Source organism: Ambystoma mexicanum, chromosome 10 (assembly GCF_040938575.1).
Source record: "Ambystoma mexicanum isolate Mex_15411 chromosome 10, UKY_AmexF1_1, whole genome shotgun sequence".
Taxonomy (NCBI): domain Eukaryota; kingdom Metazoa; phylum Chordata; class Amphibia; order Caudata; family Ambystomatidae; genus Ambystoma; species Ambystoma mexicanum.
In genome coordinates, this window is record NC_090932.1 from 717,855,364 (window position 1) to 717,883,211 (window position 27,848).

Consider the following 27,848-nt stretch of genomic DNA (forward strand, 5'->3'; position numbering starts at 1 on the left):
TAGAGCGGACGAGTGCGTAGAGCGGATGGAACGGGTGAAGTATGTGGATGGAACGAGGGACGTATGTGGATGGAATAGGGACATATATGGATGGAATGGGGACGTATGTGGATGGAATGGGAACATATGTGGATGGAACGGATGAAGTATGTGGAAGGTACTGGTGTAATATGTGCAAGGTACAGGTGAATTATGTGGAAGGTATGGGTGAATTATGTGGAAGGTACGGAAGAAATATGTGGAGAGGGTGCATAAAACAACTTAGAACACACGGAAATGATCGGAGTGCATGGAACGGATTGGAGTGCATGGAACGGATTGGAATGCATGAAACGGATTGGAGTGCATGGAACAGATAGGAGTGTGTGGAATGGATTGGAGTGCATGGAACAGATTGGAGTGCGTGGAACAGATTGGAATGCATGGAGCGGACTGGGGTGCATGGAGCGGACTGGAGAGCATGGAGCGGACTGGAGTGCATGGAACTGATTGGAATGCCTGGAGCAGACTGGAGCGCATAGAAGTGCGTGACATACATGAAATGGTTTGGAGTGCATGGAACATTTGAAAGAGCATGTAAACCATCATATCACATCACCACGCTTACTCTCTTCTTTACACCACAATTCAACTAGAACACAGAGATACTATGACACCATTCGGTATAGCTGTTCTCAAAACCAACATCTGCCTCATACTCCACATCACTCTAACTAAACACTGCTGGTTTCACACCCTCCAGCCAGCGTTCTCCTCAGGCCTCACGTAGTCAGAACCGGTCTGGATAAAACCTGCCAGAACGAACACATACTCTTGATCTCTCAACCACCACACCTACCGCTATGAAGCAGCTATTGCACGAATGCCACAACGGCTGCACACATATCCGGTGCTCACACGCACCTTTGACTCTGTCTACTCTCTCTACTGACTTGAACTTCGGTTCCCAAGGGCGTTCAACCTACCAGCGCCTTGAGACCATACCAATGGTACATAAGGCGCTATATAAATGCAAAGTAACATAACATAACAATCCATATTTTTTTTCATAGACATAAAATTCAATGGTTTGTGCTCCATTTCTGCTCAGGTTCAAGACATCACAAAGAAATCATATTTTTACCTCATTATAGTTAAGCACATTCAGCCATTTCTAAAAATGTCACACTACGTTGAGGTGACCAGAACCCTCATCTCTCCAATCAGTCTACTTCAACAGCCTCTGCTTAGACAGTCCAAAGGGTTTACCCTCCAATTTCAGGACATCCAGAGTAAGGCAAAATGGGTGATTATGTGGCTGAGGCCCGGATGTCACATCAGACCAGACCTCATTTCTCGTTATTGATTACCTTTGGGCATAAGCGTCACGTTTAAAGTACTTTACATCATTCACCGAACTTATCTGGGAACCAGCCCAGTTTCTATTTAGGCAATAAGCCCTGTGCCGGTGGGACATTGCCACGTAAGGTAACGCACCCAGCACCCACATGCCAGGGCCATAACGAAGGCCCTGGGGGCATTGATGAATGATGTAATGGCCCACCGGCGAGGAACTTATTGCCATTAGTACCCCGGCCTGTTAGACAGGGGTACTAATGGTGGGTGTTTTTTGGTTGCGAGACGTGTTTCTGTGTAGCGGCCATAGTAAACAAAGAAAATGGCCACCGTAAAAGGGGAGAAGGGACTACATGCAATCCCTTCCCCCTTTCCATAGCAGCCATTAAAGTAAATTAAAAAAAATAAACAAAAAAAATTGTCTGCCACGGAACAGGGAGAAGGGACTATGTGTAGTCCCTTCTCCCTTTCCATGGTGGCCTGAAAGAAAAAAAAAACAACAACTTAAGACCGGCACGAGGGACGTGCAAGGACGTGTGTGGACTTAATGTGTGTTAAGGCTCGCAAACGCACCAATCGGTGCATTTGTTTTATTTAACTTAACCCATGCCGGGTACTAATAAACACAATCTTGCAAAATACTCTTTCCTGCAGATACTAAGATTGCTCGCTCTTTCTAACTCAATTTGTAATATGTTGGCAAAAACAAATTAGCCGGCAGAATGCTGAACACACCAGTAGCAGGCCTATGGAGCAATCTTTCTTTTAATCTTAGATCTATCGACAGTGAATTGCTGTTCTGGAAAAAGTTCAACATTCTTTAGTGAAAAAAATAATTTAACTCTTGAGATGCCCATGTATTCCTTGGGGAGGAAGGATAGCTCAGGGCAAAGCGTTGTCCTTGGAAACACGACAACACAGCGCAACATAGGTTTGGATCCCGATCCCTCGCTTAGAAACAGCTCCTGATATTAAGCACGTTATAAATGAACAATTTAAATAATTATAATCTGCAAGTTGAATGTGCACTGGCCGCCTCCTGGCTTTGCTTTATGATTCACAAGTTTGGAGACTTTGAACATTGGCTGTGTTTGACAGGCGGGTCTCTCTTTCTCTCTTACCCTTGCACTTAGCATCTCATGTATCTTCATACATCCCTTGCACTCAATGACATGCATTGGCACATCTGCTGCATTGCCTCACACTTAATATGATCTGGAATGTTTCACAGTTATTAATGGTCAGTCCATTCTTCACACACGTGTCCTTAACCTTTTCCGTTGGGGTGATATGAAGTGAATGCATTTTTTAAAAATTAAATATTGTATTCGTTTTTTACAAAACTTTTTACAAAGAGTCAACATAATTCCTTCTTCCATCAACAAAACAATATCAGTGTCATTGATCCTTCTATTGTCAAATAAAACATCAGAGACAAGACATAGAACAAATGTGCTAATCATACAAAACAACAAGAGTTCGTGGCTCTCGTTTTAGTCTCCATTCAAACTTCAAAGCTTTGACCCTATCACCAATAGCCTGTCTAGGTAGTCAATAGCTGCACAGGTCAGCATATAATTATTACCAGACAATAAGGCATACCACCAATCATCCATGTTTCCACTTGCCGGAGCAAATTTCCCTAAGGCCACAGTTCTTTTTTTACTTTAAAGCCAGACATTCAGCAATCAGATGCTTCAACGATTCCACTTGTTGGGTGCAAAATCTACAACAGTTATCTGAGGTGTTATGATCATGTCTTAAGAAAAGCCTCTCTTTGGTTGGTAACTGATTCAAACGCAACCGCAGAAACTTGTCATGATGGTAGCTTGACAGGAATTATTGTAGATACCTCAGAACCTGGTTTACTGCGTGAGCATCTCTGATTATGGTATGCTGGATTTCAAATTCGCTCTTTTATTAAGGGTCGTACTCCAATCACAATTCCTCATCTTTTTTTTTTTACTGCACATGGATTGTAAAGTAGCAATTCAACAGATGCCCCCATATGGGCAAGCTACTTTAAAAATGTTGTTGACCATTCTCTTAACATTCCGTGGTAGGATTTATCAATGGTTTCTTTCAATATCGCATATGGAGGAGCAGAGTTAGTCATTATCATCTTTCTGAATAAAGAGAAGGATTTCCATAGTATTGATGAACTAAGAGGCTGTAGCCCCAACTCATATCGAATTGAGGAAATTGACACATTTTTCAGCAGACATAATACTTTCCTCCAATACTGCCCTTCTAGCAGGTTCCACACAGTGTTGTTAATATTGAGTCCGGCCTCGCTTCCAAGTGTGATTGCAGCTACCACTTATTAGCGGTAGAACAAAATTGCCGGCATAAGTGTAAATTTGCCGAATTCACAATGTAGTTTGGCACCTTGTAATGATAAATTGGTCATTTTTAATTTCAAATCTTCAGTCCATTCCGATTCTCTTATTGATTTGTTAAATAAGATTCCGAGCTATCTAATCTTTTCTGTTCTTTCCACTAATTTCCCTACTGTAAACCATTTGAAGTTTCTCCCTCTGTTTCCGAGCTGGGACCTAAAGACGACAATCTTAGATTTTTCAACATTAATCTCCATGCTGTTACTCTGTAGGTAGGCTTCTTATTTCGATAGTATGCATTGTAGGCCTATTTGTGTGCTATCCATCAATACTACATCGTCTGCTTAGGTAACCCAGCTGATCTGGTGTCCATTAATTTTTGGTGGAAAGATGTTACATTCAGAGAGGGCTTCAGGCAGATCTGCGATATATCATTTGAAAATTAGTGCCGCCAGCCGGCATCCTTTCCTGACACCTCTTTCCGTCACAATACTGTCAGACAGTTCACCATTGGTATTCAGTCTTACTCTAATCAATGTTTTGGAAAGCGATTGAATGAAAATTTGCAGTAAGTCTGATGGGCACTTCAATTTTTCCAATTGTTTCCGTAGGGTCACTCTATTTACCCTGTTGAAAGCCTGACACAAATCTACAAATGCCAGGAAAAGTGTTTATTTTAATTTTTCATTGCATCCAGTTTCAAAAGATTGAGAAATGTGAGGTTTAACTCCACACCTACACCTCTTGTGAAGCCGGTCTGTCTGTCATCAATAATGTGGGTCTCCCTTACCAATTTTGCCAATCTTTTCTGCAGGAGTGATGTAAAGATTTTCCCGATTACATCTAACAAGGCAATCGGACGGTAGTTTGATGGATCTGCCCCCATTCACAGCTGGCGATTTGTAAAACACCAATACATAAATGTACGCTCTGTTATAAAACTGTTATGCTTCTCTCGGGCCCAGCCCTCCCACCCCCGCCAGTCGCACCCCTGCAATGCCCTCCTGGCAACCCTGCACTTGGGGACTGTTCTGTATCCCAAATGTCCCACTACCGGCACTTCACACCTGTTGTCTGCATTTACCCTTGCACTTGCTACCTGCTGGCCATACCTTACCTATTGTTATTTTTCTTATCCCATGTGGTGCACTGTCCTCTCCCCCTTCCCATGCACTTGCACGATCTGAATGATACCTGGCCTAGTAGGATCGGTGTCTGTCTTTCCTCTGTTCCCCTCCCTTGCCTCGTCGCGCCTTGAAACACCTGTGTATAGGTGCGTAATAAATGCCATATCATATCATATCAAATTACCACCGTAGTGGTCTTACAGTGTCAAGGCTGTAATATGTGGAAGAAGAAGAATAGGGATAGAGGTGTAGGGGAAAGAGAATAAAGATAAAACAAGCAAGGATTGAAGCCCAGAGAAGGCCGGTCGAAGCTGAGGGAAGATATTTGAGAGAGTGTAGGTGCATGTTGATCAAGCCAATGCAGTCCGCGGATCTGCAATGCAGAAGATTTGAGGGCATGTTGAAAGTTGTCTGTAGAAGTTGTGACAATTACTGAAGGATGTTTTAAGAAAGATGCATACACATATTTAATTGTAGTGAGAGACTGTGTTTAGGACTTGTGATGTACTAACCTGAGACCCTTGAAGTGTGTAAGGTTTTTCTCGACAGGAAATGTGTTTTGTTTTCCATCCCCAAAAAAGTCTGGACTATGTAATACTGGGACTGCCAACCTAGAAGACAAGAGTGGCCCAGTTAAAAAAAGGAATGTGTTATGGGGCAAGGTTATAGAAGCCTAGAGGGAAGCAGAGAGGGGAAGGGCAGGTTTCCATCCTCATGTACGCAGTGAAAGTGTGCCACCCTAGTACAAGTGAATGTTTTTGACAGGCAGCCTGTTGTGTGAAATGATTTAATGTGTAACATTTACGGCAGTTGAATAAAATAAACAGAGGAATACCCTGTAAAGGTTGGGCAGCGTTGAATAGTGCGATGTATAGACGTCATATACACCATCTTAATTGTAACACAGAGACAACAAGTAATACGGTCCCCAAGAACATTAGGTAGTTTTACTATTCATAGTCATTTGGTTAGGAAAATTACTTTTGATATTTTAAATTGGCTGGCTATATTGCCTGATTGTTGCACATTGTTGGCACAGTAAAGCCACCTCACAGTGCTCAGAGAGTGGAGCCAGGAGGAAAGTTTTATATAAAAAATAAATAAATGAATGAATAAACAAATAAATCAAAACATAATGGGTGACTCCATGGAACAAAATCACAGTGGGATAACCATCAATGTGGGACACCAAGGAGCAGAATCAAAATCCAGCAACAATTATGGTGAGACAATAAGGAGCTAAATCACAGTGGGTTGCTGTCACTATACCCATTGGAGAAAGGTTTCGACTAAGGCAGAGGATGGGCCAGGCAAATGGTGACGCAGCAAAGAATCAGGTGTCATCCTTTGCTTTTTCCCTTTGCCTGCTACTGCATAACGCTTCCCGTTTGGGTCTGATTTTGAAGGGAGGCTTCACAGTCATGTGACTGCTGTGGTAATCAGTAACAGGGGCACAGAGGGAAGTGTTGGTGAAGATCAGGCAAGTTGGGGAGGCTGGAATGGGGTTAGTTGGCCTCGGTTTTTAGCTAGGAAGACCTTCATATGTAAAATTGCCCGATGTCTATTCGCAGGCTGAAAGAGGAATGGAGGTTGATGTGCATGGGCCATTTAATGGGGCATAGTTCGACCACCCTGTCACGTGACTGGCACATCAACCAATAACAAAGTAGGCTGCAGGGAAGTGTGATGAATTGTTGGGAGGGTGGATGAGTCAGGAAGGTATTCAGACGTAAACATTGCCTCCTCAGGGCCTGTGTAAAACAGGCTTTGGTCAGCCGCCTGGTCACTGTGTGACAACCGACTATGCACCAGGGCACAGAGAAGCGTGGGAAGGTTTGGGAGAGTGGGGTAGGCTCAAGCAGAGTCTGATGAGCTCAATGCTTGACTGAGAAGACCTTAAAACATAAAAACGTTTTGCTTTCTGGTCATGGATTTCTGGAGCATCCAGAGATGATGAACAGAAACCACGTAGTAATAGCAGTAGTTGTGTTTGCTCTTTCAGAGAATTACATTTCCTATGTTCTTTCATCAAGTTATATGTACTTCTGGCTGGTATGCGGGACCATTTTTGGTCAGCACAAATTGTTCAGTTGGCAGAGTTTTTGTATTCTACAGCTAAATGGTGCTGCATTGATCTGGCAAATCTTGTGCTGCTATCTGTATCCGGCTGTCTGTTACATGACGTCATGTGAAGGAACGGGTAGGTCACAGAAAAAAAACCCTCTATAAAACGTACTTGTGTAAAGTAAGAGTGGTCACGCACAGTGTACTGTCAGAAGGAGCACCTATCACCGGCAAAGAACGTGTTTGTATGTCTGCCGTACATCTTTTTCACTGAACATTTGTAAATAGTAATAGTAAATTAATAGTACTACTCTCAGGAGACTAATTAAACGATTCCAAATGCTGTTTTAAGAAGTGCTTTAAGACGTGCCCCTTTTATTTAAAATGTCATCTGTACTTGTTGACATCTTAATCCGCCAAGTAGAACTTTTCAAATTTCTTAGCGCCATGCCATGCAGTTAAAATGACTTAACCCTAAAATATAGCCAATTTCACCATTTTGGTCATCTGCATTTCCGGCTCTCACTTTTTAGCGCCCACAGTCACTTATGCACACTCGATTTTACAAAAACGTCATTACACGATTTAAAAGGACCTGTCATTTTTCAAGCTAGTGATTTTGTCATAATACTCCTTTAGATGCATTTTGAAAATATTTATTTCTTGTCTCAACTAACAAAGGAATGTTAATATGAATCTTATGGAAACATTTTTAAATGTCTCCCCGCACACACATTACCCCAGAAAAGAATGGCACTTCTCTTTCATCTGGAAACCATTGAAACATTGAACACAAACGCTCTAGACTGCAGACATCAAGCCGTGAGTGAGGTGGGCACGCAACAAAGACCCAGACATGAACTCCGTACAGATAATCACATTGCAACTCTGGTGCTGTTTAATTCAAGGCATGCAATGCGTTCTTCTTTGTTGGATGTATACGAAGAACTATTGTTTCCAGCACAAAAACCAACCAGGAAAGACATTACACATCTGGACAGGTCCACAATAGATCAAAAAGCTGAAAGAGTTAATAAGGGCTGAAATTGATTCTATGTGGCGTCATGCTTCTTGAAGACAGTTCGACTGTGAACTTTTTCATCACAAAATGCTGAGTCTGTGGTGATCTCTTTGAGTCATGAATAGAAGACGGAGGCAACTTGCCAGGAATTGAATTCCCTTTGACTTTTCTTTCAGTGCCCGACGCCGAAGTGCAATTTTCCATAGTGTAGATTTAAACTCGTCACCAAGGCACCGATGTCTGGTACAGGGGAATCCTGTCCACATAACAGGCTTAAGCACACAGAACTCATGAGATGAACAAAAGCGTTTAAACATCAAATGAAGTTTTTTGTCAAGACGCCTTTTTGTACTGGAGCTCGCATAGCTATACCGCCAGATTTCCCTCCAATGCATGCAAATGAATGGCTTGACCCAACCTAAACCACTTAGCAGCAGCATGCCATATATTACAGGGCCTGCGGTAGCAGCCCTGTAGTTATGGTTAAGTTGCTCAACACGTAGGAAGAGCAGTTTTTGAGTGGTTTATAACTGTGGCGCCGTTCTATGAATTTGCACAAAACTTTGCAAAGTTATAGCGGTGGTCCCAAAACTTTTGAAATCCCAATAGACATGAATGGAAAATAAAATTGCTTATTGCTATAGCCCAAACTGCTGGACCGATTTGCACCAAACCTGCGTGAGGAGAGGCAGCCTGGTCAAAAAAGCCTGCTTTTGCGTAGTTGGTGTTTATCAATCCAGAAGATTTTTTTAAAATGCCCAAAATGTAAGTAAAACAAATTAGTGTTATCTGCACCCGGTCAGTTGACTCACTTCCTGATTCGGTGCTCGCGTACGTCTCTGCACCAATCAGGAAGCCGCATGACATTAACAGACAATGTACGCACCTGCTGATTGGACAATTAAAACGTGATGTGCGTCAGAACTTTTGAAATGGAGATCATATTGGATTTGCAAACTCTGCCCTTATTTTGCCGTCACTGAAGTAAAAAGATATTAAAAAACACAACATTACACTTGTCAAATTAATGAAACAATCACTGGGGAGGTAAGGGGTGGTGAGAATGGGATGGGATATCTCCAGAAAAAGCCAAACAATGGGTGTTTTGTCTTCTCTGATCTCTGCAAATATCTTAGATGTTCGGGGACACTGCTGTGATGTTCACGAACTTGACATATGCTCGAGGACATCCATGTATATTTCTGCATAACAGGGTCGGCGAAGAGCACCTTTTGGATGTCTTATAACCATGTCACCATTCAATGAATCGGCATGAAAATTTGCCCTATAATTGTAGACCCAGGTGTCTTTTCGACAAGAGGGGGCAAAATTAGAAGGGGTGGTCCCACAATGTTTGAATGGCTTATATATTTAGAGCCATTTGACCAATCTGAGTACAACATTTCAAGAAACATTTAGACCCAACTTTGAATGTTTTTGCAAAGTTTGGTGAGATTTTGTCAAGAAGGGGCAAATTTAGTGGGGAGTCCCAACATAATTAGATGGCTTAGAACGTTGGTGCCATTTGACCAATCTGCACAAATGTTTGCAAAAAGATCATAGACACAACTGTGCATGCTTGTGAAAAGGCTGAATGGATTCTGTAAAGTGAGACTAAGCTATATCACTATTTTTGTAACTACATTTGAGCACTTTTAAAAACATAAATCACTGACGGATTTGCAGTAACCTTGTGCGAGGAGCATTGGCAAGGACCCGAAAGCATGGTTTTGTAAATGTGTCTATGTTTTATTTTTTGAAAAGTGTCATAATTTATGTACAACAAATAGCGATATAACTTTGGTGACTGAAGTATAGCCTGTACCCATGGCCAGTGACCAGATTGTCTGGGACATGGCTGGCAATGTGGTTAAAATGGGCATGCCCACCAGGGAATTACTATGTTGTAAACTTTTTTGAAATTGGACCAGGTTTGAATGGGAAAAATAATTATGCTCGCAGCTACAGCACGAAGTGCTGGACGGGATTGCAGCAAACTTGTGCAAGGAGCTTCAGCAAGGACTTGAAAGCATGGTTTTGTAAATGTGTCTGTGTTTTCTGTGTGAAAAGTGTCATAATATAGGTACACAAAATTGGGATATACCTTTTGTAACTGAGGTATAGCCTGTGGCCATGGCCAGTGACCAGATTGACCATTCTATGGCCACGCCCTGGACAATTTGGTCACTGGCCATGGCCAACAGGGCCCGGCAATGTGGTTAAAGGGGGCATGGCCACCACGGACTGGCTATTTGGTGACATTTTTCAAAACAGGACAGTTTTGATTGTGAAAAGAAATTCAGCTTGCGACTACTGCCCAAAGTGCTGGACGGGATTGCATCAAATTGTGCGAGGAGCATCAGCAAGGACTTGAATGCATCCTTTTGCAAAGCTGTCCTGTGTTTTATTTTTTCCAAAATGTCTGTATATACGTACATAAAATAGTGATATAACTTTGATGCATGGGCAATTTGCTTGGCCATCCGCAAGGACAAAGGTCTACTCTGATTTGCTTATTGGGGCATGGCCAAAGCCAATACCCCATTGATTGTGGGGACTGGCCATGGCTGCAAGCCATGAGCACTGGCCACTGATATGATATGATATGATATGGCATTTGTAATGCACCTATAAACAAGTGTTTCAAGGCGCGAGGCACTGGTCCCATTATGGGGTATAGTAGACACTGGACTAGGATGCAGGCTAGGTGCAGTGAATAACGGAGGTGGTTTGGTTGTTCTGGGGTCATGGTCAAGCCTCCTGGCCTAGGCAATTCAACCATGACTGCGCATCCCCAAGCATGCATTTTTGAAAACGACACACATCAGTATGCCCTGGAAAACATATGTTTGCTAAAGGAGGTTTATAGTTCTTTCATAGATGTTTAAAGTGGAATTATTAATAACTTACATACAGTGCTGTAACTTCATTAAACATTTTCACTAATAAAAACCTATGAAATTCATTGAAAACATGTTGTGAAAGTGACGTTATGATTAAGTTGCATTAATAAAAACCCTATAAAATTCACCAAAAAATCGTTGTAAAACGGACGTTATGTTTAAGTTGCACTAATGAAAAACCTATCACATTGACGAAAAAACGTTGTTAAACGGACATTATGGCTGCAAGGTAAAATCGAAAAACCAAAGAAATTTGCCAGTTATGGTAAACTATGCAACCATAACTCGCGCCACCGCCATGCACTGCTAAGACTAACACCCAGGACATCAAAAATTACATAAAAAATATTGCTTTTAAAGACAGCAACTGAACAAAGATTAATACATGGTTTTAGAAAATAATTTGCCATATATCCTATATGGAAGAGAACATATATTATACTGATTTCAGTACAATGCAAGCCATTAATCATGCGGTTGTATGCATGTAGGTGTGAAATGATGTCATGGACACAGTAAGTGCACTGTGAATAAACCTTAAGGCAATTAAAATCCACTTCCATGGTGTATTCTTGCATTTTTTCTAGCACAATAGGGATGTTTTTCCTTCTAAGTCGAGAATTGGTCGATAGCGGTCAGCACTGAACAGCAGTGGGCACTGAACATGCCTACAACAGGGACTTTGATGCCGCTCCTTTGAACCAAACGGACACCTCCACCTAATCAGGCAAGTTTATAGGGTGGTAGAAACCCTGCAACGTATTTGTCATGACCAAGCAGTCACTGGAAACTCCTAGACTTGCTGTAACCCCCAATTGAGTAAACAATTATTGCCAACATATGTACCCCATTAATATGGAAAAAAAGCTTCCAAATGGCATATAAGTGCCATTCTGCACCACAAACCTTGGCCCAAGTGTCCTTGGCCACTTTTCTGTGGCAATGTTAAGATCAACCCGGGGCCATTCATTCAAATGTGTACAGTAGACGTGGATGAACTTTCCTGCAATGAGGAGGGAAATGTACACCTGACTTGACTGTGAAGGAGCAGCAGAGATTTGGGGAGGCAGGTGATGCAGTGGTGCTCTTTGTCTTTTTCTTTAAATGAGTGGACAAGACAGATGCAATCAGGTGATACATGGGAGGAGGAGTGGGTGGAGCCTAGTTGTTTGAGGGCAGTTTGTGGGTGAGTCATGCTTGCATATTTTTGCTATGAGGAAGCAGCCACAATGTGGGAGGTGGGTGACACACCAGCCAGTGACCAACTCTTGAAGTAAGTGGATGAGGCATGTTTACTTGGGGTAAACCTTAAAGGCCATAGGCAGGTTTGAAGAGCAGGAAATTACTATGGGTGGCATTTGGGAGAAACAAGCTCACTTGCTTGGCATCCACTGCGGAAGACCGATTATTTAAGAAAATCATGGAAGAACAGCACTGCAGATCTTGAACAGCAGGAGGAGATTGAAAATCCCATGTCTTTATCTCTGACACCCTATCCATTGGTCAAATAGGAATGATGATGAGATGGATGATGTTATAGACACACATTATTCCCCATCATTGTCTAGTTAGGAACAAACATTGCTGTTGGAAAGCAGTGATATTGAGGAGCAGGATTAAAATGACACCACAGAATAATTAGCATCATGCCAGTAAATATAACACAAGAAACCATGTGCAAGCTGGTGCTGCCACTGTCTGCAAGTACGTGCACATAACAAAGTTTGCCTGTCGGCTTAGCCATTAAAAATGCCATGCCACAATAAGAAAACATGTCCAACATGTGATGATACTCACGTTTGCTTTAATGTATATTCCCAGTAAAAATGCCTAGACCTGCTGTACCAAAATGGCAGTCTAGCCACATAATAACACTTATCATGCTTGCTTTATCATAGGTGCCCAGTAAAAATTTTGAGCCACAGTAATACATAGCTACTGGCTGGGCTGCACCAAAATGCCAATCTAGCCATGTAAAACATTTAACATGCTTGCATTCTCATAAATTCCAAGTAAAATTAAATTCATGCCACTGTAAAAAATGTCTAGACACATTCACTCATGCACCCAGCAAGGTGGGCAGCGTTCACTGTGCAGGTGAACGGGCCTCTTGATTAATTCCCAAATCAAATGCCTGCTCGACATCCAGGAGAGCGCCGCTCACTGTGCTGTTGACCGGCCTCTTGATTCTTTCCAGAAACAAAGGCCCGCTCACCAGTATGGTGAGCAGGTCTATGATTTGGGGGACAGCGGGAGAGGGTGAATTTTTCATGCACATACACATTCACTTATGCACTCATACATGCTCACTCTCCCATTCATATGTGCACCCACACAACATAAACTCCGTAATTTACTCATGCACCCAAACATACACTCATTCATCACACACCGTTACGCACACATTCATTTCTTTTCCTTACCTGCTGCCCTGGTCCAGAATATGCTCTTAGAGGTGGGTTCCACAAGGGCACCCCAGCTTCAAGCAACATGAACAGAAACAAAGTATCAAGGAACTGCTTCCTGGTTACTGCACTTGCATGCAGGTTCCAATGCACCCCATGGGGTAAGCTCCAGCAGCTCTGAATGTGCTGGAATGCCCAGGAAGGCTCCTTCACACTTTCAGAACTGCAGTACCTGAGCCTGCATCCCCAATGGGCCATGTGCAGCTGGGAAAGCAGAAAAGCCTTGGCCTTGCATGGCCCATTGGACATGTGCTGCTGGGGTATGAACTGTCAAAGGGAAATCACGTTTTCCTTTGACAGTTCAAGCACTTCAAGCCAGCAGAGTAGCGCTCCCTCCGTGACTGGTTGTAGTTGAGGGCGTGCTTCATGATTTCACTGGGTTGGCTAGGTTTCAGGGGTACAACAATGTCCATACCCATTCTATAAAATGATATCCCAATGGTGACTGTAATGAGGCACTTGGTACATCATTTGGTAACATGTTTTGGTAAATGGGACAGACTGAGCAGAAGTCGTTGATGAATGGATAGAGTCCTAGCCAATAGAAGGAACTGAGCATGTTCGTTTGAGTCTTCTTGAGTCCCAAATGACCTTCTTTGATTTTGGATTGTGCAAACTCCATTACAGCTTTTTGGGAAGGCTTTGGGACATGCAGTTGATATTTATTGGTTCTCTCAACCTTTGGGTAGATGTCGACCCTATACAGGAGTCCTCTTCTTTCTATGAAATGTAGGAATTAGGGCTCCTCTTCAGAAACTAGGATGTTTCCAGGCTGGTTCCAGCAAGGGAACATTTAATGAGGTTCTGAAAACTCAACTAATGTGATTTCCGAAGCCCCTAGAGGATTTTGGCTATCTCTGAGTTTCAGTCAGTTCTCCAAATCCTGCTTCGGTGCTCTATTTTTCTTTCAGAACTGCCATTTCCTCTGTCTGGCAACAGGATTTTTGAGACATCATATGGCTGATGGGCATGCCGGTTTGATGACACACATTGCCAGCAAGATTGAAAAGATGCAGTTTCACCTCATCTCCATAGTCTCCATAGATGACTCCTGCTACCATATCTAATGAGTGTTTTATGGCTAACCCCAACTTTGGGGCGGTCTGTCCATATGTGTCGCCGAGTACTACCACTTGCAAACTGGTCTTGACTGGTGCCTTCCCCCTTTAATAGAAGACCGCCTGCCTCTTCATCAGTGCAATCGTCAAACGAGCAAGGATGTGTCCTCTTTTTTTAGGGGCTTGTTGGGGGAGGACTCAATAGCAGATCAGAAAAAGACAAGGTCCACAACAGATAGTTGGCTGTACAGCCTCTTTGGGCTACAGAATCTTTAGCCAAATACGACATTAGCAGGTAGTTTGTTGTGGACTTTGTCTTTTTCTGATCTGCTATTGAGTCCTCCCCCAACAAGCCCCTAAAAAAAGAGGACACCTCATTGCTCGTTTGATGATTGCACTGATTAAGGACAACCCTGATGGTTGGTTAAACATTTCTCCTAAATAAATTAAATATGGAAAGTGTGAATATTGTGTTGTTCAGTGAAGACACATACAAAAAATGTTTAGAGATGCCTTCTATCCTAAGTTCTCCCACCGCGGGACCAACGGCAGCTCCACTGGCTAACACGAACGATCTGGACCTTCTTACACAAAAAGCCAAAAAATTAATATGGACCCAATCCCATGGGCAAATGATGATTGAATATTTAAAAAATGGGGTCATCCCCGAAGGTTTACAGATAAAAAACATGCCTAGAGTGTTTCTTGAAAATCCAAAATTTATGAAGAGTTTTAGTGGTGTAGGCAATAAGTGTTCCAGCGATTGGGTTATTCTTATTATTGAGACAGCCGAGGAAGGTAAAAAACAACAAGAAGAGCTTGATATCCTTGAAAAAAAGATGAAGGATGAATCAATCATCCCAGATCTAAAATCTGCCTTACAAAAAATGAATGAGGAAATGTCTAAGTTTAAAACTTTTACCTTAGACAAAAAAATCTGGAAGTTGAAAAAAGACATCTCAAATTATAAAGAAGAAATCACGTATCCATACTTGGTTCCAGGCTTTTTTCAACAGTACAATAACAACCAAACTGGCTGGAAAGGGCAGTCAAACTCCAGACCTCAAAGGAATAAAAAGTTAGTGACTTTCTCCAACTCGTCCAATAGTAGTGACTCTGACACCGCCACTGCTAATACTCCCAACACGAGTGGGAATAACCCTTCACAAAGGGGGCAGTTTTTTCAATGGCCAGGGAACCGGGGCAAAAACAAACAGTGGGGCAATCATGCAATGCGGACTCGACAGTGGATCCCCCCACAACCGTGGTAAATACAGTAAATTCCATTTTCAATCTTAGCACCCATGAGTTATCACCAATTGAGGTCACTGTTCTGACCAAAGGTCTCTCCTTTGTTCCAGTATGCCGGGCGGACGTTTTCCAAACGGAAATTGAAATGCGCAATTGTTTCCACCTAATACGGTTAAAATATTTCTTCCATGATAAAGATGATCCCAAAACAATGGAGGATAACTATTCGGGGAAAAAACCTCCTTCATCATTTACACCTACACAATCTATGGCATCCCCTGAAATTTTGTCATTTGAAAACAAAAGTTTGAGAGACATGAAATTCTTATGTGCCAACAAGAACAGGTATAAAGACAGTCTTTCCAATGCAGAACGTCTAGCCCTCAAAAATCTAGAGAACAGTAACCTTTTTGTCATAAAACCAGCAGATAAAGGTGGGGGAATTGTCCTATGGGATTCTCTTTTGTATAAAACGGAGGTCGAAAATCAATTGTTTGATTTGAAGGTTTACAAACAAATCCATCCCAATCCCACCATCAAAATCATGGAAGAAATAATAAGCCTTATGACACATGCACACAATGAGGGGTGGATCAATGACGAAGAAAAATCCTTTTTGATCAACAGACAACCAGTGACACCGCCATTCTATTGCCTCCCCAAGATTCATAAAAATTCCATCACACCTCCAGGTCGCCCCATTGTGTCAGCGATAAGCTCATTACTTTTGTGCAGGATTCAACTTCTATGATCAAAATCCTAGACTTACTGACTTTGGACACTCAAGAGATTTTTGTTACTCTTGATGTAGTATCCTTATATACCAACATTCCTCAAACACAATGTGTCACTGTCATGCTCGAATTGTTGGAAACCAGAGAGCAAAAAAATCCTTCTTCGGCTTTTATTGCCGAATGTATTCATCTATCTCTCACAAAAAACTTCTATTTTCAACAACTGTATGGGACAAGCATGGGGGCGACTTTTGCCCCAGACCTAGCCAACCTATACATAGATTCCTTTGAGAAAAATATGTATACGCTGCAAATAATCCATTCTTGGTAAATATCCGAGCCCGGTGTCGTTATATTGATGACATTTTTATGATCTGGCGAGGCACAAGTGAAGATTTAAAATCTTTCAATATATGGTTGAACAATCAAGAATCAACCATAAACTTTACTTGTGAATCACACAAAGAAAGAATTGCCTTTTTGGACCTCCTCATTTATCGTATGCCGAATAAATCTACCGGCACAAGCCTTTTCAAGAAACCAACGCAAAACAAAAAAAAACACTCTTTTACAATTTAACAGTTGGCATCCCCAAGCATTAAGAGAAAACTTGCTTTTTGGGCAGTTTTTGCACATCAGACGCAACTGCACTGATGTAAAAGAGTACAAACTACATAGTGAATCTCTAAAACAGAATTTGAAGGATAGAGGCTATCCATCTTATATTATAAGAAGATTTTACAAAAAAGGCAAAGAATGTACAGAGAAGATAATGTCTTGAAAAACAAACCAAACTGTATTAGACAAAATCACATGTGTTTCATCCTTTATTCCAATCAGCAATGACTTGAGAAAATCCATACTAAAAAACTGGAAGATGATTAATACCGAATCTTTCAACATTCTTCCTCCTCGCTTTGCTTTTAAAAGATTACAAAACCTTGGAGACAAATTGGTCCATACATACCCACACCAACGGGATTCTATGGTCGCACAACCTACATTATGGAACCTCCCACCGGTCACTGGTCACTACAAATGCGGCAAGTGCCTTATGTGCAAATTCACAAAAAATCTGAAATCAATTGATCTAAAAGGCAAAACCTGGCAGTTAAAATCCTTTACAAATTGTGCATCTAAATGGGTGATTTATTGTATCATCTGCCCATGTGGTCTTTGGTACATTGGGAAAACTAAAAGAGCGATTCGCACTAGAATAGGAGAACATCGATCCTGTATTAAAAATGGCACAGCAGACAAACCTTTAGTGGAACATTATAAAAAAATGAAACACACCCATGGTGATCTATTCTGGTGTGTTCTGCAAACTCTGGGTCCACACCCCTGCGGGGGTGACAGAGATTTGAAACTTCGAAGATTGGAACAGAATTGGATTTATAATCTTGATTCAGTTAAACAGGGTCTCAACCTTTATATCGAATGGAATCTATTTCTGCAAAAATAATTGTCTGTTCTGTTCCTGTGCTTTGCATGAATGTTCCACGTATTAAATACATATATATCTCTATCGAAATGTACCATTCCATTCATGATGACACTCTGTGCAATAGTTCCTGCCTAAGGGGCCTTTTTTCTATAAATCTGTACCAGGTGGTTTCTTCCAGTCAGTACATTCAATTTAAACAGGCGGCGCCTCGTGTTTTTACATACTTGGGCCGTCTTTCTTTTGTTTCCATACAGGACATGCTGCCAGTTCTTGTATTTCTGCACATTGCTTGCAGCATACTGGGTGTGCTAATTAATATTTTTTTGATGCATATCACCAGCTGCAGATAAGCGGTATCTGAACGACTTGTTTGCGCAGTAGTCATTCAGTACGCAGTCACGTGACCTGGACTTTATTTACCAGATCACGTGACCGCAGAGGAGAAACAATGTGGTTTCTTGCCTCGCAGACGCCGACAACAGACTGCGACTTGCTGTGTCCGCTGTCCTCGTCTTTTCAAGTAAGTTTTTCTGCTCGCGCAGTTGTACACACACCAAGTTAGCCACGTCCGTGTTTGTCAATACGGCCGTCACTAATGTTACCATATCTTGCTCGTGCAGGTCATTTGTGAGACCGCAAGTCTCCCCGTCAGCCGATGCGGAGTGAACACCGCGTAAGGGGGAAACAAAGCTACTCCCGCCTCCAATTCATAAAGACCCAAATTTGCACCGTCACCCCTGTGGAACATGACACACCAGACGCAGTCTGCCCTTCTCCTCCCCTCCACCCTGTACAGCTGTACCCCTCATCTGAGCCCCTTTGTATCCTACCCCTTCTGTAGATCAGCTCTGTTATCTCAGAAAAGTGCTCCTTCATGCATTAATACTATTGTATACCCCTGTAAAGCGCAACATCATCTGTATTGTTGCATACCTCTGTAATGCGTTCTGCTGCTTATTGAAGCTAGGTCTGTGCTCAATAAAGACAATAATAATAAGAAGAAGAAGAAGAAGAAGAAGAAGAAGAAGAAGAAGAAGAAGAAGAAGAAATAGAAGAAGAAGAAATAGAAGAAGAAGAAGAAGAAGAAGAAGAAGAAGAAGAAGAATAGTAATAATAATAATAAAAGGTGATAGATAGATAAAAGCAAATGGAGCAAATACGCATGACAACATCATCCCCAAGAGTGGTGCCTTGACTGTGTTTTTTCGAAAGCACCTTGTTCCCAAGAGAGATAAGGAGGAGACCTGCTGGGGCCATAGTGTGTTCTAGGATGGGAGCAACAAGAGGTGATGCCAAAGAGTACAGCTGAAAGGTCGAAGGGGCTATTTGGGAGTGCCAAATGATGTGGTTTTAAGAGGAAGCCACTGTATTCCCAGGTGGGGTTGACTTTGTTATTCTCATTCGCTCCCTGATTGGGTCTTGTCAGGGACATGCCCATCATAAGTTGGCTACAGTTATCTTGACCAACAGGAGAGTCAATTATTGCAACAAAGTACCTGAATATAGCAGACAAATCACATCACAGTGTTTTCTGCTCACTGTAAAATTAGGTCATCTGGCGAGGGGTTGTACTTAGATATGCACGACTAATGGGGTAATGAACTATATGTGATGTTCGATTTCTGTATTGGTTTTAGCCAATGGGGAATATGGGATTATGCTCTATCTGATATGTTTCGCATATGGTAATTTGTGCTTTCCCGCTATACAAGACTTAAAACAGGTGTGTTGAGCGTGGTTTCAGTTTGCAGTTTTACAGGACTGACTGACACTCCCGGATGTATTTGCATGTAATAAAAACTGTTTTTCTTGCAAACCGTGCACTTCTTATTGATCCACTTGGAGTTGTTTTTATTGATAATTTTGTAGGGCCTTCCCTACAGGCTACAAAAACAGTCTGGTGCATGTGTCTAGGGACACATGGAAGGGTCAATTTCAATCGCTCAAGGGTACAATATGACACTCTAACTATTATTATGGCAACTGAACATTAAGGATCAGGTCGCCTTCCCAGAGGATTTCCAGGTTTATGATTTTACTCTAATATACTAACTTATAACCTAACTAAATGGGATGCACCCTCTTGCATCCAACTCTTTACTTGATCCAATTCCTCCAACAGCACTAGAGAATCCTCAGAGAATCCTCAGAGGGACCTGCAGCCCACACCAAGTTCTGAGTGTAATAACCAAATTAGAAATTCCGTAGCACCAGCAAAGTGGTATCACCTAATAATAAAAAGCAGAAGAGGGAGTGGGGTTCACTTTAATACTTCACACCTAGCCAGAACAAACAGTGATAGAAATGTGCCTGCATTCACAATTTGCACAGGATCAGTAAAGATAAACTAAATCACTTCAAAGTTGAGGTCTTGACTCCAAAGCAATTTGATAACATTGTAATCAGAAAAGAAGGGTTAACAGTATAAATAGAAAATAAGTTGGTAGGGTTATTAGTCCTCATAGAGTGCACTATGATCACTATCCTGTTAAACGTGGCTGGCTTAACAGTATAAATAGCCCTGGGCAGGTCAAAGAGTATAAGGAGAGAAAGATCGCTCATTTGAACCTCAGATAAGATATCGCCCCAGACACATAAAAAGACAGTCTCCATACCATGAAGTGCGTGAAATCCAGAGTGGAAAGGATTTAGAAGCCAAGCTTGGTCGAGCTGTCTTTGCAATTGTTTGTCCACTACGTTTTCAAGAATTTTATAAATCCATGGAAGCCATGCAATAGGGTGAAGATTATTGAAAACAGAGGGTCCGAGCTTGTTATTTTTCAAAAGCAGGGTTGATAATTGATTTCTGGGTGATCACAGATGGAATGAAAAGAGAGATAAATACATGTGGACAGCCAAGGCGCCAAATATTTCTGCATTTCGTTTAGCTACCAAAAGAGTAGCATCCATTTCATCGAAGGTGGGTCGAGGGTTAGGTAAAATGATCCTCTATACTAGTTTCCGTAAAGAGAAAACGGGGGTGGAATAGCCATAGGACAAGCAGCAATCAGAGAAAAAGACAAAGCAAGGGCAGATGAATGTGCAATTCCAATGTTTAACAGTATTCATATGTTCAATACAATAGCATTATAGCCTCACATTGTTTCGGCCAATGATATAAGCTCTCTCTTGTTGTAAGATGGAGCATGAAATATTGACTTGAAAGAGCTGTTTAGGATTATTAATGGCTGAAGAAATGTTATCATGGAGAAGGCATTTCTTAGCAGCCAATATAGTTTTTTGGAGCCTCTTTCAGCTGACCTAAACCCAGCCCACTGCTTGCGTTGTGATGCATGGGTACCTTGATGTAAGGCTAATGTGTATTACCCGCTGCCTTCCTTTGTGGACCCACACTTCAACATAAAGGTGGCCATCTTTCATCTGGATGTCTCAGGGGAGAAGGACACAAAGTAAGCCTCACAAGGAGGACAGAGTGCACATGTGCAAGGATGAATTAATAACAACAATTGGAGAAAGAATGAAAGCCCCAGAAAGAACACCAACCAGCCTACATTTTGCTCAGTACACTAGGCATTCGAAGTAAAAAAAAATAGCAGCATCAGTGGACATTACTCCAGTGACACCTGAGAGCCTGCTGAGAAGTGCAGACAAAGCCTGCATTGATGAGAATCTGTGGGACATTCTTATCAGTGACTCTGGCATCTGGAATATAGACACACTATCAATAGGGACAGCACACCATGAGCTCCACAGATGCTTGATGCCTATCTACTGGCATATCGGGAATTCGTCCTGTGGAAAGGGATGATGACCCATTACAGTATAGGTTCAGTAAGTAGTTGATTGGACAGCTGCACTCTTGTGAATTGATGTAGAATCACTCTGCTGCCACCCACCTCTGTGCAGTCAAAGCAAGTTGTTTAATGTGACCAAGGCTGTTGTCTCTAACCATAGGTGGATCCTTGCAGTGCTGGCATTTATAAACATGAACAGTCACTTCATAGTGGCAGACTATGGAATGGCATCTACCCATAGCCCGCACACCACCACTGATGATGATGATGATGATATTTACATAGATCATGTCAGACATTGAAAAATAAAGCATGGTTGTTCTGTGGTGCATGTGGCTGGAAAACAGATAGCTCTAGTAGATATTCAGGGGCCCCGACATGTTGCGGATTTACACATGCAGTTAATTATAGTGAATGCTTTCAAATATTATTGCCTCATTAGCACACCCATTTTTAAACTATCCCATTTTTCTTTCCATATGATGATGTCATCCATAAAGGCACTTATGCTCTCACACAGGGTTCAGCCACTCACTAAGGTTCTTGGGTACTTTCACAGAGTACATCCACTCACCAAGCTTCTCATGTTGTCCTACAGGGGGAAGCCATGCACTTATGTTTGCAAGCTCTTTCACAGCGTGCATCCACTCAGTAAAGTTTTCAAGCTCTCCCACAGACCATTTCATGAATTTCTACAGCCCTTTCACAAACTGCTGCCCCCACATGAAGAAAAATCTCCCTGTAAATCATTCTCCCATGACTACCCCATTGTTGTCTCCATCAGAAAGCCCTATGGGAAGGAAACTTGGCGGAGGTATTGCCATCTGGTAAAGGTGTAGAAGCCCTGGCTTTTTTGATTTGTATTAATTGATAAGAAATTATGTGGGCAATTTGTCTCTGAAAGTGAAATCTGCTGATCCTATTCACCTTCCATAAATTCCATGCCAAAAGCATAATGTGTACGTGTGCCCTGCTACATCACTTTCCCTATCTGCCGACCTGCTCTACCAGTGGCACAGAGCACGTTCAGTGGTCACATGTGCCCACCTGCCAGCTGCAGTGAAAGCAAATTATCTGCAGCACATGGGTTGCATTTAAGACATGCACCCATGTACCAAAACCCGATAATTATGAGTCTACCCTCCTGGTGGCAGATACATATTTAAATATAAGCCATACCTGAGTTATGGTATGGTGGATGGTATTTCTCATAATAATTACAGTGCAACAATTTGATATCACACATGCATCAGCCCTGTGAGCGACTCTGCCATGAAGGTATTATGCGTATTCTCCCCAAACAGGCTGGACCTTGCCACTACTGGCAGGAAGGTAGCCTGGGGGATTGCCTCTCTTTGTTCCTTTGTGAGGAAAGGTATCCCCTCCAGAGAGACATCCACTGCACAGGAAGCTGACATGGGAATAGGAATCAAAAGGCAAACCCATTCACAAAAGGCTTGGCCTCACACCAGCGTGCTGCATTTCTAAAGGTCTTTGATCCTATTGAAAACTGAGTTAGCAGGGTTAGTGTAGACAGAAGGAGCTCTTTACAACTAGAGAAAGGTTCCACCATCTTGTTTCTCTATATTTCAATCTCTCCTTTCTGTTCAATCTCCTTCCTTTAAAATAAGCACATTGGGTCTGATGTCAGAAGGCAAAGTCCACTTCTTTCAACTACAGGGAAATAACAAGAAACATGCTGACAGTGAAACAAATGATGTTGTGGGGAGTTGTGGGTGTAGAACAGCAGTTACATAACACTGCAATCTTGTATATGCTCCCCTTTCCCATCTTTATTAATTTTAACACCTAAAAATAAATTAAAATAAATCTGACAACATTTGAAAAAATGAAAACAATTGAAAAGCTGGACTCATGTTTGTTCACGATTGTGTAAGTCATAAGGTCGATAGGTGTGAAAAACTGATAACCTACAGAGTGCAAAGAAATGAAGCAATTTTTCTTTCAGTCCAGAGAGAGAGACACACACGCACACACGATGGCAGAACCCAAATGTGAAATGGGCATTTGAGCTGTGTCTGCAGAAGCCAGTGATAGGAATGAGGGGAAGAGAGCAGGCTGTTTCCCTTGTTATGCTTTGTTTTGGTTTTCTCTGAATTCTAATATTTTGTTATGCCTTGGAATGCCATCACCATGCATTATTAGGGCATAGGAGACCCGTAAAATCTATGGGGGACAGGGGACATCCTTTCTCTCACATGTTTCAACAACCGTGTGCCAAGTTAACATGTGAGATTGTCAGTAACTAATAAAAGTATAACATTACCATCCATGCCTGTCATCTAGCTAGTCATTACATTTGATTGATCTCATGGAACATTGCGGATGTGGCAGCAAAGGTGATGTGGTTTCTTTTCATTATGTTACACAACAAGATCTGTCAATCAATTTGTTCTAAACAGATTCCTTTCACTTCTTTATGGTTACAGAAATTAAAGTCTGGGCACAAGGAATTCCGGGGGATTGTGACATGAAGTTTCATTGAATCTATTACTCAATCATAATTGAAATGAAGCGCCTCTATTTCTGTGTGCTGGGTGAGGTTAACAACAAAGAAGAGGTTGAGTTAGCTGGTTCTTTAAAGGTATTTGGGCAACTTCCCTCCGATCTTCACCTCACCTTCCATTGCTGGTTTATCTTACGTAAATGGCATAAGAAAAGGGTGCCAGGTGCTCAATGTGATTAAGGAAGTAATGGAACGACCTTGTTTTCCTTTGTATTCAGCTGCCACTGCACTGCAACTATGCACGTGAGCCTGCTGCACACAGCCTTGGTAGTCAAATGCAGATAGACGCACAGGAAGTCTCACATATGACTTCAGACTTGGGGGAATTCTGGGAGAGAAGCTGGCAGTAACTATGAAAGTGTATAGATTTTGACTGCTTTTTACAAGTGTAAAAAAGAGATTTAAACCATTGCAGCATCTCCACCCAGTTCAACGAGTGCCGAGCTGTAGGCTGATTGTGTGCACCGAGCTAAGATTCAGAACAGGCTTTCTGCCATGTGCTCAAGCGCTAGGCATTAGATCCAATGGAAATCGCCAGAGCATGCTTGACTGGAGGAGGGCTTCTTTTTGCCAATTACTCTAGGCCAGTATATGCCATCAGTAAAAGGAGAATATATCGAAAAGTCCAGTGGATTAAAAAACAGGAAGCAACTCATGAACTTAGTTCAGAAACATTTTAATAGGGCTTTGCATCATCTTGGGCAACTTAAAAAAAAAGGTATGAATGGCATGAAAAGGCTCCTGACAGTGAAATGTTTCTTTCTGGGTCTCTCTGTGGAGTCACTCACAGTCTCAGGTATATATGCTCCGGTTGCTGGCTATTTCTGTTCTTGGTGGACTATGGCTGGAGTAGGGTTACTCAGATATTGCATGTATTGGCTCTTATTAAGGAAGTTCCACACTATATCCCAGAGATGAACTGCCTGGAGTCTCTTTGGATGCTTGGTAAGCCTGTGACACTCTTCACTGTCTTAATTTCCTCTTTGCTGAGTCAATACCCACAGATGCCTTCAGGTCAGTTACTAAGCCTTGCCTCTTGCCCTTGAGCTGGCTGTTGACTAACCTCTTCAATGTTCTGTCACATGCTTCTTCCTTCTCCCACTCCTCCCAGACAATGCACAAACTGGTGTTGTCTTACTTTCTGGATGTCACAGTCCTTGCACCTTCAAGGGACTTGCCACCATCAACCCATGTTACATCCTGCTCCTTATCTACTACTCCAACTGTTGTCATTTTCTATGTGCTATTAGGCTTCTCTTCCCTCCTCTACTTAGATTATTTTACTTTTTCTCTATATCCACTTCTTTAGCTCCTCTAACCACTCTTGCCCACTTCCCTTCTTTTGACTACTTTTGCACTCTTCCCAATTCTCACCTCTTTCACCTGCCTGCTGTTTTCTACCCTCATCCTTCTCATTCAACAGCATCAACACCTGTACTCCTACTGCCCCTTCAACTGCTTCGACACTAGTACCTCATACTGCCTCTTCAACTGCTTCTACACCTGTACCTCCTTCTGCCCCTTCAACTGCTTCTGCACCTCCACCTCCTTTTGCACTTTCAGCCCCTTCTTCACCTCCTTTTCCTCCTACACCTTCAGCTCCTTCTGCACTGACACATCCTCTTGAACCTTCTATTTCTTTTGCGCCACCACCTGTTCCTGCAACTTAACCTCTTCTAATCTCTCTCTCTACACCTACAAATTCTATCCACCACTCTCTGCTGCCCAACCTACCTGCAACTCTACCTATGCTTCCATATGGCTTTTGTTCCCCAAGGACCTGAATTCTTCAGAGATTCACTTGTGCCTGATAATATGTTTGTCTTTGATAGTGATCAGGCTGTTAGTATTTGAGGAAATCAGTTGTGTGTACAGGTTGCCTCATAGCAGGCTTTAAAATGCAGACCAATGCTGGAATAGGCCAGTCCTCCAATTTGTTTCAAAAAGGTAGCAGGCGCTCCTCTCCAGAAAGAACATGGCATGATAACCTGTTCTGAGATGAGAGTTTGCAGCACACACTTTTTGCTCACTGTACCTTTCACAGATGAGAAATATCCATTTGCATATCAGTCTTTGTCCCGCCCACATGGACAGTCCAGCACCGAAATGCTATGGCAATTCCTCTCTGAACAAGAGTACCAACAGCAACCCCATACACGTGTTTCAGTCTTGTTGGGCCTCATCAGTGAGGTGAAGCTGTGCCTCTCTGGGCACAGCGAGCAGGGAGTCCACGTTGGTTGCCCCCAGGTAACTCAGGGTGACCAACCCCAAGTTCCTTGCAAATACTTCAAAAAGGAAGCAGGCGCTCCTCTCCAGAAAGAACATGGCATGATAACCTGTTCTGAGATGAGAGTTTGCAGCACACACTTTGTGCTCACTGTACCTTTCACAGATGGGAAATATCCATTTGCATATCAGTCTTTGTCCCGCCCACATGGACAGTCCAGCACCGAAATGCTATGGCAATTCTTCTCTAACAAGAGTACCAACAGCAACCCCATACATGTGTTTCAGTCTTGTTGGGCCTCATCAGTGAGGTGAAGCTGTGCCTCTCTGGGCACAGTGAGCAGGGAGTCCACGTTGGTTGCCCCCAGGTAACTCAGGGTGACCAACCCCAAGTTCCTTGCAAATACTTCAAAAAGGTAGCAGCGCTTCTCTCCAGAAAGAACTTGGCATGATAACCTGTTCTGAGATGAGAGTCTACAGCACACACTTTGTGCTCACTGTACCTTTCACAGATGGGAAATATCCATTTGCATATCAGTCTTTGTCCCGCCCACATGGACAGTCCAGCACCGAAATGCTATGGCAATTCCTCTCTGAACAAGAATACCAACAGCAGCCCCATACACGTGTTTCAGTCTTGTTGGGCCTCATCAGTGAGGTGAAGCTGTGCCTCTCTGGGCACAGTGAGCAGGGAGTCCACGTCTGGTTGCCCCCAGGTAACTCAGGGTGACCAACCCCAAGTTCCTTGCAAATACTTCAAAAAGGTAGCAGGCGCTCCTCTCCAGAAAGAACATGGCATGATAACCTGTTCTGAGATGAGAGTTTGCAGCACACACTTTGTGCTCACTGTACCTTTCACAGATGGGAAATATCCATTTGCAAATCAGTCTTTGTCCCGCCCACATGGACAGTCCAGCACCGAAATGCTATGGCAATTCCTCTCTGAACAAGAGTACCAACAGCAACCCCATACACGTGTTTCAGTCTTGTTGGGCCTCATCAGTGAGGTGAAGCTGTGCCTCTCTGGGCACAGTGAGCAGGGAGTCCACGTCTGGTTGCCCCCAGTCCTCCAATTTGGAATTGTCATTCTCAAACATGCGCGTGGGAGAGAATAAGAGGAGTTCACAAATTGGGTTGCTGCACCTGTTGGAGAGATGTCATGCTGGAGACTCTGTTTTGTAAATTCTGACTTCCCATTGTCAGTATGTGAATTCCATGGGTCCAAACAGACACGTTATTGTAAGTGAATTCAAGGAAGTATTTCCCTACTGCAGGATACAGTGTTGTGTGGTTTCAAAGAAGTCTCCCCAGACTGCCACTAGGCCCCACATTACATAGTGAGTGGTGGGGCCTGAGACCACGAGTCACTAACACAGACACCCTAATAGCTAGGAAGTAGACATCATCACAAGCCCCCTTAATGTCTCCAGCTCTGGTGTCTTCACCATTTCCTTAATTATATTAACTTACCCACATTACTATGTGCAGTACCAAACAATGGGACTAACCCAGCTATCTATACACCTTTTGAACAGTTTCTTGCTTTCATTTTCAATAAACGGAAACAAGGAATGTAATGCACAGGGCACAGTTCAT